Source organism: Salminus brasiliensis, chromosome 19 (assembly GCF_030463535.1).
Source record: "Salminus brasiliensis chromosome 19, fSalBra1.hap2, whole genome shotgun sequence".
NCBI lineage: Eukaryota > Metazoa > Chordata > Actinopteri > Characiformes > Bryconidae > Salminus > Salminus brasiliensis.
The window spans coordinates 12,631,797-12,643,107 of NC_132896.1; positions in this window are offsets into that span (position 1 = coordinate 12,631,797).

The window sequence follows — 11,311 nt, forward strand, 5'->3', positions numbered from 1 at the left end:
AAAAAGGAACGTTTTCCACCGACCACGTCCAAAGTACACTAGTTAACACTTGTTTTTTTTGCTGAATGACAGGCAGAAAATAAGGTGCGTGTAATAGCATGGCTGTTCGGCTGTCTTGCTGAAGCACTCGGTGGCTCCGTCAGCAGCCCGGGCGAGTGGCACAGGGACGCGGGCCCAAAAAGTCCCTCAGAGTGCTCTCTTCAGCAACCACATACTTAATGAAAGGGCCGTGTCAACAGAAATCTGGTGGCCCAGCCGTTGCTCACACAGAACAACCTTTGTCTCCTTAAATATTACTTAACTTCTCCTTGGGGTTCTGAGGGGGAAGAAACATGCAAAACCAAAATAATGGTTGACCTCTAATATAATCCTGACTGTCACAGCTCGGTGCACCATGCTTTTTTTTCCCTCAAACCGCAAAGTTTTCGTCTCCCCAGTGAAAAGCGCCACCGCACCGGGCTGCTCCGCTTTGACTCCGGAACATACAGAGGCTGGTTTGTGATTCACGCCTGCTTTTTTACGACTGGCCCTGTGCATATAGCTGAGGGCTGTTTTTAGACGACGGTGTTATGTTCCAGCAGACGATTATTATGACAAAATTGTTTAAATGTCCTGTTTGAAAGCAATGTGATTCGGGTTCATCCTAGGAGACCAAATGGACATACGAACAATAGAGGGACAAAAATGGGTGGGATATGCGGTTAGTTGTTTGTGTTGCTAACTTCGGTTGCTTTACTACGTTGTCAACTTTCAATGCAAGGTAATTTGTGCCTTCAATTTCTTTCTGGTGTTGCTTAGGTTGACATTTACCGCGGCCTAGGCTGATACTTTCCACAGTAAATGTGAACGACTGACTAAATGGCAGCCCAGCATTTTACCCCCTCTAGAAGGAAAGGATAGGGGAGAAGCTCTGGATCTTCAGTTATATCTCTTGGATTGGAGAACTATTTACAGTGGACAGTTACACCCCCTTTTTTTCTTTTGGCTTTGCACTCAGGCATATTGGATCTGAAATAAAACAGTAATCATAAGGTTAAAGGGCAGAATGTCAATGTTGTTCAAAGGATATTTTTGTCTTTATTGGGAAATCCATAGAAAAACCCAAGACCCTTTTTATAGACATATGCCTCATTTCAGTAAGCCCGAAGTAAACTGATAAACTAGCAAAACCTACAATGTTTCATATCAGGTTGCAAACCTTTCTTGAAATCTGCAACCTACACAATTTACCACATACTGGGGTCTTCCCTGGTGGTGCTTTGCCTGGTCCCTGGGTTAAAGCAACCATTCTTGGTTCCTTGGTTCCTGTTTGTTCCAGAGGCTTGTTTCTTTCAGCAAGTGAAAGGCATTCTCAGTAGAGTTCAGGTTGGGTCCCTAAATCTCACCACCATCTAACCCTAAAGTGTGATGGTTCCACTGGCACCCCTGCCACCATGTTTCACAGATAAGGCGATGGACTTTGGATCATGACCAGTACTTGTTTTCATACGATCGTAACTCTGGACAAGTTAAGTAGTTTGACTCATCTGCTCTAACAACTCCATCCCAAAGCTCTCCAAGAGTTTCATGCATTTTTAGCATGTCAGTGGTTTGCATCCTGTGGTCAGCCATCTGACATCATGTTGGCATATTTTTCTTTTTATGGTCTTTGATGTATCTGTGTTTAAATATTGAAGTGTGTTCTCAATCTGTTAAACAGTTTTCCTCATGAGTGATTCTTATCTTCTGAGGTCTGCTGGCTTGCCTGGCTGCTATTACCTAAGTTCACCACCAGTGTTTTCATGCTTCACCTCATAATGATTGCTTTACGGGACTTTAAATCCAGTATATGGCTTTAGCAATAAGTCAGTGGTTCTATATGAAACCTAGAAGCTTGAATGGTTCTTTGACTGCTTGAAGTGTTCTTCTGGGTTGGTGGAGATTTTTTGTAGATGTTCCACACAGCATTGAGAAGGGTTCCCTTTTTTTAAGAGCTTATAGTTCAGATCCAACATGAAAAACATTGTGTCACTGTCCAGTTACTTATGAGTTTCACTGTATTTACTTCATGATTATATCTACCTATTTCTATCCATTTTACCCAATTACGCTCTTGAAAATCCCTATTTCTTTCTTTCTCTCTCTCTTTCTCTCTCGCTGTGGGTTCCTCATTGTCTTGTGATATGAGATGGCTCTTTGTTGTGCATTGTGCAGGCCTGTAATTAGTGGACTGTGTGCTGGGCGTTTTTTCTCACAGAGCCTCTTCACAATTAATCAGCCTTTTCCCACTGATGGCCAAAGCCCCTTGACTCTCCCCTCTCAGGAGCCCAGTCCCAACCCGCCCCCTCTAATAACCACCCTGCAGTGGCCACACAGCCTTTGAGGGAATTTCTTTTGTTTGTTCAAAAATGTCATCGCGTCAGTCAGCATTTGGGTCTTGATGGACATTTCGTGGAAGGTCCGGTGAAGTGGGCTCCCATCAAAGGGGCTTGAACAAGGGACGCGTAGTGGGCATTTATCACTTGTGTAATCGAAACAGGGGGGAAAAAAATCCTGAACAAAAAAAAAATAGAAAGCAAAACAAATTGGACAATGAAACCTGAGGTACTCCACGTTTTTACAGTGAGTTCTTATTACAGGGTTCCTTTTCACAGCACACACACTTCATTCATCATCTCAATCTGGGTTTAAAGAGACCCACAATGAGCTGCTTGTTTTATTGTGCATCTAGAGTTCCCATTGTTAAAGCGAAAGTGCTGTGTTTAGCCTATTTCCGAGGCATTCTGTATTGTGCAGTTGAATAGTTGTGGCTGAGGATTGCCTGAATGCTTTTCTGGGATTCCAAATAATAAGACAAACAGGAGTGTAAAGAGCTGACAATTGCATAAAATAAGGCTGCCGTGGCATCACACTGCTACTGCTTGTGTATCCACTTTCACCTGAAAATTCGGCCTCCCAGCTTTCTCTTGATGTGTATTGTGTTCAAGGGATAAGGAGGCCTGAGGAGAGACAGAGAGAGAGAGAGAGTGAGAGAATATGAGAGCAATACATAGAGCAAGAGAGAGGGGGCGAACAGAAGCAAGTGCAAAGGCAGGCAGACCTTTCACCTGAGGTCGAGAGACAGCCTCAGGACTGCTGATCCGACATATGTTTTCGTAAGCCAAGACAAGCATTCAGTCATTGTGGCCGCTCTCCAAAACTAATGATGTCAAGTGATTCCCTAACAAAATCCCCTTTTTAAAAAGAAGAATGAAAAGAGCTCTGGAAGAGGAGGGAGGGGGGTGGTGGGAGGGAGGGAGGGAGAGAGAGAGAGAGCGAGGGAGGAAGCAGAGCGGAGGGAGGGGCACTTGATGGTCCGGGCGGGTGGGCAGCTGAGAAAAAAGGAGCGCAAATGGGGAGACAAAGGCCAAAGACAAACTGAACTTGATGTGCTCCCGAAGACCCTAGCCGATTTCCCGTCCCTGCCAAGTCCTACCCCTCGCCACTATCATATCACTCCACAGGGAGAAAAGAGCTCACTTCTTATTTACGCCACTGCTTATTGCCAGAATATTGCTTTTAATTGCTGCCCTGGATTTCCCGCGCCTGTAAGGACGAGTCAGAGGCGATTAATCAACGTAATGGAGCATAATGAAGGTCTCGGAACAGGCCCTAACTGCAGGTCAGGGGTTGGACAATGTGAACATTCAGCTACTTAGCTTCCTTTGCAACTTTGTGACAAAATCTGTTTGCCCAACACCAATTAGGATGGCCCTTGGTGCACTCGGCTGAATGGGTTTGACGGGGAGGGCTGTCCTGCGACGTGACAGCTGCCCTGAGCACGAACAGGCGGGCCAGTGTCCTTGGGACGATAATTGGTGTCCCTTGCAACGTGCCGCTTCCCAGGGGCTCTGCTCCATGTCCCAGTGGAAGTCCTAAATGAGAGGAATCAGGGCTTAATGGGACTCCTGCGAGTTTTAAACAAACACATCACAACCCCCCACTGCTCAGCACGCCGCACAAACCAGCAGGGAGTCCCAGTGTGGCAGGCCCAACGCAGCCCTGAGTCTTCCTATACAGACCCACCATGGTCTGCCCAGCACTAAGGTCCAGTCCAGATCTACAGATTCAACGCATACTACCAACTACAGGCCTCTCTTAAGTGCAGATGTGTCCAACTCTGATCTTGGAGAGCTTCTGCTCTAGAGAGTATGGTTTAAACACAACTGACTGTATTATTCAGATGCTACCGACAGCCTTGCCTAACTGGTTCATGTGTGATAGAACTCGGTTGGAGCCAAAATCTGCGGGACAGAAGATCCTGCTATAGACTCAATAAACCCTTCCCAGATCCACCTGCAGAACTACCTGGATGTTCCCAGCACAGTCTACAACTACGATTTCAAACTGCTGCATGAGACCATGTTGTACCAATCGTCCTGGTCATACTTTGGCTGTCTTTCAAATGCAATGAAACAACAGTTCAGACCCAGTTCTGAGTGTAAACGACTAGAAATCTGCTCATGTGTTTCTCAGCTTATTTTCTATTTATCCATCTTCTTCCTAGACAGAAACATTGGACGCAAGGCAGAAATACCCCCTGGATGTGGCACCTGTCTATCACAGGGTAGGACACACACATCTCAGGGCAATTTAGAGTAGCCAATACACTAAGAAAACTGGAGACCCAGACAGACACCCACACAGACACAAGGCGAACACACCAAGCTCCAAAAAGAGAATCCCCCTTTTATTTTTTATGTTATAAATTCATGTTAAAAATACAAAACTGAAAAATAAATGCTACTCATAATTTAAATGCATTATTCATTGCACCGTCAAACAATATTTCTGCACCAAAATAATAATGATTTCCCCTGTTTTAAAAATCATTACTCTGCTACATTGGCCTTGTCTCCAACCCAGTCCTTCAAAATTCTCTACTCCATTAAAATGCAAAAAGTGATCAATCTATTAAAAAAATTAAATGACACAACATGTTTGAATATTACTTTATTTATATCTATCCAACTTATATATTTTAAAGAAATGAGTAATTTAACCATGTATTCCTACTGGTGACATAGCAGATTTACTTAACATCATTACCATACCATACTGTTTTTCATTTATGTGCATTTCAAATGCATCTTATACTAGCTGTTATGTACTGAACCCATGACCCATGGTCTTTTTCATGAAAATGTGAGAAAAATGTCATTACTGTAACACATCATTACCAACACCAAACTTGGTGAGATAGTGATGATACCTGGTGATGGTAATGACAAGTCTTTAGTTTCACCATCAACATCTCTAATTGCACACTAAATTTCCTAAAACTAATTTTCACTGTTTGTGAGTCAATATGACCGAAAAAGACATCAGTATGAAGCTCTAGAAAAAAGAGGAAAAATGTCAAGGAAAGATTTTGTAAACTTTACAAAATTTACAAACGGAAAATTTTGTAAACTTTTTGGGATTACCTGGATCTGAACTATGCCACTTGGCAAAAAATATAAATTTAAATGTTTTTAAATTCTATATATACCTATAAGTCTTGGCCATCTGTAAGTCTCTACCTTATAACATGTTAGCATTGTCTTCACATAATAAAAAAAATGCAATTTTTAAAATGAGAAAAAAATACATAAAATAAAATTCAAGTCTAATCTGTTTACTTATTTTCACTTAGAAAGTGTCTCAGCTGCACAGCGGTGCGTACGACTGCAGGCCCTTATTGCACATGCACTGCAAATGACCGTATGGGATACCATATGCACGTGCATGCACACGAACAACTACCCACCCACCTACATGTACAAAGACACATGTACACATACACACACACACATAACACACACACAAGCACACACTCTCTGTGACCTTGCAAACACTCCTGCCCATGTCTGTTTATAGTAAACGGTACCAGGCCTCTCATGTTGAGCCGGGATCCCCAACTCCCCCCCCACCCGCTCACCTCATGCTTCCCCTGCGGGCACCAGTGGCTTGCTCGGGGGAATCCATCAGCGGCTCACCGATAGCTCAGATTAGGTTTCCTCCTAATGAAACCGATCAACATGCACTAATCAAAGCGCGGCAGCCGGAGCAGCACAGGACGCCACCAGAGACCTGCTGTACCTCTGCAGCTGCCTTCCCTCAAACCTGCAGGCAGTGCGCTGGAAAAGCTCCAAACCTCATCTGCAGTTGAGCCTTACCTTTATTACTGAAAGACACATCCATTCACATGCCATGCAGATGGATGTAAAATGATTTACATCTCATGAATAAAGTAATACAGAAGAGCAGTGTCGTATACATCAACATTCTTTGTTAGAGGCTAAGAAAGCATCTGCTTTGACAACCCGGTGTGCTAAGCAGGTATAATTAGAAAGCCTGCCCTGCTTGTTCTATATTTTTAGGGGTCCAAGCACTAAAGCTTTTTTTTTTCTTACTTTGTTTCTCTTTTCTTGTATTCATTACAGTGGACCAGAGCTGGAGTCCATCTATTTAAGTGTGTCTGTGTCTGTCTGTCTACATGTGTGTATATTTGTGCGTGTGTGTGTGTCTTTGGAAGCTTTAGGGCCATTAATGATTCAGCCCGATTAATCATTGTCCTGCTGTAGACCCCACCGCTGGCTGACTTCCTCGCTTGCTGCCCTGCCTCTTATCAACTGCTACGCTGGAATGTGTCAGCAACCAAAGCGCCGTCCGACCCCCTACTCACTACGAGCTCCAAGAGACGGGGAGTCCACACATTAAAGATTTCACAAAAGTCAGATATGGATTCCACACTGTGACATTCTCAGGCCCAAAGCACACACACACACACCCCACCACCTACAGCCAATATGCTTTCCTATCTTCACTCTTAAAGGCTCTTTGAGCAGTGCCATTGAAGGACCACCTTTGGTTCCAGAAAAAAAAATAATGTTTATTAATGACAACCTTTAAACTGATAAAGAACTTCACACGTAATCATCACAAAGGTTCTATAAACCTTTTGCAGCTTCTTCACCCCTCACACATCTCCTTCATCAACAATGGTTATATCTGGAACCTAAAGTAGTTTCTTTATGGCATCGCTCAAAGGTTGCCCCTTTGTAGCACCTTACTTTGTAGCAAAGTGTACATATACACACATATGCTGACTGTGGAAAGGAAAGTTAAGGGACACCCTGCCTTCTTTTTTTTGCATTGGAATTTATTACTGCTTTACAATTATATAAGACAAATAATGGCAACACTTGCTTTGACAGTTCTCCAAGTTTTAGATGTTAGTTCAAGTAGATATTGTAGGTATAGCAGGTATAGCATGAGTTACAAATGACTAGGTAAGTACTAGGAAATTACTTTGGATGTCCCGATCCTGAGGTGTAAAATGGTTAAAATAAATTAGACTGAAATGCCACAAAGATTATAGCTCTTAACTTTAAAAAAATGCATAAAAAGGTCTGTAATTATTTGAATAATTTATTATTATTTTCATCTTGTATGTCATATAATCCTACCTTCTCTGCAAATTCATTCAACAGCAAATTGGTGTATCGTACAATATCTAGAACCTGTTGGAGTTGTCAGTGAACTTCAGTTCAAGTAAAGTATTGGAACTTATCATCATGATACTGAAGATACTTTTTGGATATTTTTGGAATAATTCTTTGGATTTGTACATTACACTTACCTGGTTAATACACAAGGGACAATGCAACATTGTTGCATTAAAAAAAATACCTACCAAAGCTTTGGTAATATGCAACTACACCCTTTAATTAAGTTAATGTACAGTAATCTACTCCAATGGTAAACATATAGTCTGTGATGGGGTGGTACAAACATGACTCCCATGTCTGAATAAAAAATTAAGTTGTTTTTTTGAAGGATTATCTTTCCTGAAGCCAATTAATAATTATTGCTCATTTTGGAAACTGGAATATTTTGGAAAACATTTGCATGACCACTTAGTTGAGTTGTACAGTTAGGATAAACACAATTATGCTAAGCATAAATACTGCCTGACCTTCAGATTTACATATCTTTAAAGCCATTTACTCTTTGCATAATAAGATATGAGCTAGTAATATGCATTATTTCAGCCATAGCTAAACTGAGCTTGTTCTGTTTCACTTGTTAGTTCATGCCTAAAATAAGCCTTACTGGGCAAGTCAACCAGCTGAATGAATCACCCGAAAAAAAAAAAAAAAAAATGAAAAGTTGCTAAATGAGTATCCAGGACCTGTTTGTACCGCTATATATACCAAATATTACATACTACATGTATGCATGTAAGCAGTGCTCAGTATGGGGTCAACGTTCAGTACATATTTACCCTTTGCTACATGGCTCCAGGCAGCTCCAAGCATAGAGGCTTTAATATGAAAGAGAGAATGATCTGGGTAAAAATAATTTGTTAAGGTCTATGTAGCTGCCTGTCTATTAAGTCTAATAAGACTCTAAAACCCAAAAGAGAGAGGAGAGAGAGAGAGAGAGAGAGAGAGAGAGAGAGAGAGAGAGAGAGAGAGAGACAGAAAGAAAGAGAGATGCAATGACACTGATGGAGCAGCACTTTATGTTCTTTACCAAAGGGTATGACTTTAGAATGGGACTCAACCACAGATTTTAATAACCAACCAAAAAACTAAGCTAAAAACAGTCTAAAACAGAACCTAAAACAAACCTAGTTAGCATTATTGATGTACTGCATACACAGACCTACAACTGTAGAAACTTTTTTTCTAGATTTAACAGAGTAAATAAATCTGCTAGACCTAAAAGAAAATGACCTAGAAAAATGTCTGTGACCACTCAGTTGAGTTGCCCAGTTAGGGTCGACAGCATTGCGCTAATGTCAGCTCAGCATAAACACTGCACAAGATCAACAATTTTCAGAATAACCATGATAGACTGATAGACTTGATAGACTGACTTGTATGTGCTTTACCTCGAGATTGGCATATCTAAAGCAGAATTTTATTTTTAACAAACTACCAAACAACTAAGCTAAACCTCTTAGTTAAACTAGTTAGCTAGCTGTCTCCAACACGCTCTTAAATTTGCATCTCTACATGTGTGGCAGCCATTTAATTCCAGGCATTTCATTAAACAAAGCCGAGTTACCTGAATTTGCAGACTATGAGTGGCATAAAGTCACCCAACAGCAATGTGAGAGACTAGTGGAGAGCCTGCCAAGACATGAAAGCTGTGATTGGCAGTCAAGGTTATTTCACCATAGTGATTTTTTAAATACTCTAAAAGTTCAAATATTATTACTGTGTGGTTTAAATTTGAATAATAACATCTGTAAATTATAATTATTATAATTATTTCTTTGCATTATTTGAGCAGTTGTTTTTTAACCGGCAGTTGTCATTTCTGCAAATAAATATCAGTATTTGTATTTGGAATTTAGGGTAAATGTTGCCCACGGTTTATAAAATACAACACAAATGTTAATTTCCCTAAACACACTGCCAATAAATATTAAAACCAGAGAAACCAATAATGTAGGGTGGTCTCTTCATTTTTTCCAGAGCTGTAAATATTTTTGGTCAAATTTAACAACACTGTTAAAGGAAAGTCTGGATATGTTCAGAGCAAATTACTGGTGGGCACAGTTTTCATCAAAGAGGACATGTCCCCTCCTCACACCTTAAAGGCCATAGTAGGGATTTGATAAGGATTTGTAGTTGTTCTTTGGTATACTAATATTAAGTATGTGCTATGTGCATACCTAGAGTAGACAGACACCATTAAACCCTGTAATTTTGCCCCAGAATACAACACAGATTTTCCATTTTTGTTGGGCTTATGAAAGACAAAGATATGGAATATTTTGGAAAAATGCTTTCATTGGCTGATTTACTGCACTATGACGGCATACCACAGCATAACGTGTGACAGTGTAATGATTTCTTGTAAATAATCTTGAGTCTTACTGAATAGTGTTGCTATCCTTTTGGCACAGGGAATGGCATAGCCTATAAGTTAGCCTTAGCCTAGCACCTGCTCGCTGTCCTTGGATTTAACTTGTGTTAGTCATAAAAACTAGCCACATTATGTGTGGGTATCTCTAGTTTGGTAATCAGCTGAAGTAGTCCAGTTTGTTGGAAGCAGACACTGGGAGAAGAGATTCACTCACCTTTAGCTTAGCGTGAATGCCAACCTGCTTCCCTGGCTTTTACTTCATTGCATGCCGAATTTGTTCTCTGCAGATACTGGGGCAGAAATGCTCATGGTCAGAGGTCAGGAAATGATGTGCCTGTGGACGACTGCCTGTAGAGAGGTGGCCATGTGGCATCTGCCCCAGAAGGTAAAGAATTTTGGACAGTGTGATACGGGCTGCAGGGAGGAACTCTGGGTAGTGACTATGCGTTGTACCTGCACCTTTATGTGTTATAAATGGGTTACCACATTGTGTTTTAACCCTATAGCTGCAGCGTTAAAGAGGTGGCCACGAGAATTTTCTAGAATTGTGTTGGGGTCTAAAGGATTGAAGAGTACAGCAAAATGACAGGAATACCTCCAGATGTGTAAGGGGGAAGCTGACAACTCAGCAGCAACCCGAGCAGGCTGCATTATTTGTGGATGATGATCACTTGCAAACACTGAACATCAGTAGGCTGGAGGAGCAGCAACAGGGAGGGAGTGCATGTGCGCACACACACACACACACACTTGTGACTGACAGATCACAGTAGGGGGGAAATTCCCACAGCCCGTGCAATTTGTAGAAAGGCCAGCATAAGTGCACATTCACACACACACACACACACACAGAGTGCATTCCCCCACATGGAGCTGTGCCATCTCCGTCTCTGTCTGAGGGAAACAGAGCTTGACTTCGCCTTCAAGTCTTGATTTGAATGGTATTCGATGAGGTGTGTCGTCCTTCTTGCCTCGCAGTGCCTCTCCGGGTCCTCCTCTCTCAGTCCCATCCTTTCCTCTTTCGCTCATCCGTCACTATGAGTAGACAGCTCCCTAATGAAGGAGAGTGAATGGAGGACGGAGGCATTCTGCTCAGCTTCCCATCCATTCAGGGCACCTTCCCTTAAATGGCCGCCGCCACACAATGGCCGGTGTAAATAAAGATCAAATGAAAGAAGCCGTGACACTGGTGAATAGTGGAGGGGAGATGCTATCTCAACAAGCTGATATCCAAAACCACTCTGGAGGACGATAAAGGCCCTTCGCTTGTTGAAGAGTGTCTCTCTTTTTGTTTTAAATGCTGGGTTGGGTTACAGGGTTGACGGCGAGGGGCTAGAGGGGGGGGGTGGGTGGCCGGGGTAAGACGAAGAGAAGTGGAGGTACGGTTAGAGTGTAAAATTGTACATTGTGGGGTAAAAAGGGCCAAATG